An 855-nucleotide genomic window follows, 5' to 3' on the forward strand; every position below is an offset into this window, starting at 1 on the left:
AGCCTCATCTTTCTCCCGCGGAGTGGCTGGTAGTTTCGAACCACTGACCTTAAGGTTCGCAGCCCGATTCGTAACCACTACGCTACCAGAGCTTTAGATATCTTTAAAAACACAATATCTTACAAAACAGTGAGAGTTTTCTCATTATCCTTTGGCTTCATAACTTCCTTGGTCTTTTTTATTTATGAATACAAGTGTATTACTGAACAGTACTATTTAAAATATATCTATATTGTTAATAATAGAAAATCAAAATGTTCTAATATTTCTCAATGACCTTATCTAATACTAAGGAATCAGTACTAAAATTTCCAGTGACTAAGTAGCATGATAGAATATATTTCTAATGTTGACTGTAAATATTTTGGAAAAATGATCATCAAGGCACATACACATATGCACAAAAAACAAAAACAAAAACTGTGATTAATCAAATAGGTAAATGATAGTTTCCATTAAATTATTAGTCTCTTTAGATTTATAAAAACTAATATACAATTAAAAATCATTTATAAAATAATTAATGCATTTAATAACTTTTGTGTCCATGAATAACTCAGAAACTTTATGAATATATTCAAGCACATAGCTTTTACGGAAATATTTTGATAAATTTTGTGTTAATAAAGGCAGAAATAATAATATTAAAAGAATCAATATGACAGCTATATAAAATGACCTGTAGCTCTTAGAAAAATTCCAGCTATGAGGAAATGGGAGAGATATTTAATATTGTTGTAGCGTCAAAATGCCATAAACATTATATCCATGTCTTTTCATAATTTCAATAGCATACTTTTTCACTGTACCAAAAACAATACAAATTATACTAAAAAAGAAAATTCACTACCAAAA

The sequence above is a fragment of the Chrysochloris asiatica genome, unplaced genomic scaffold, assembly GCF_000296735.1.
Source record: "Chrysochloris asiatica unplaced genomic scaffold, ChrAsi1.0 scaffold00225, whole genome shotgun sequence".
Taxonomy (NCBI): domain Eukaryota; kingdom Metazoa; phylum Chordata; class Mammalia; order Afrosoricida; family Chrysochloridae; genus Chrysochloris; species Chrysochloris asiatica.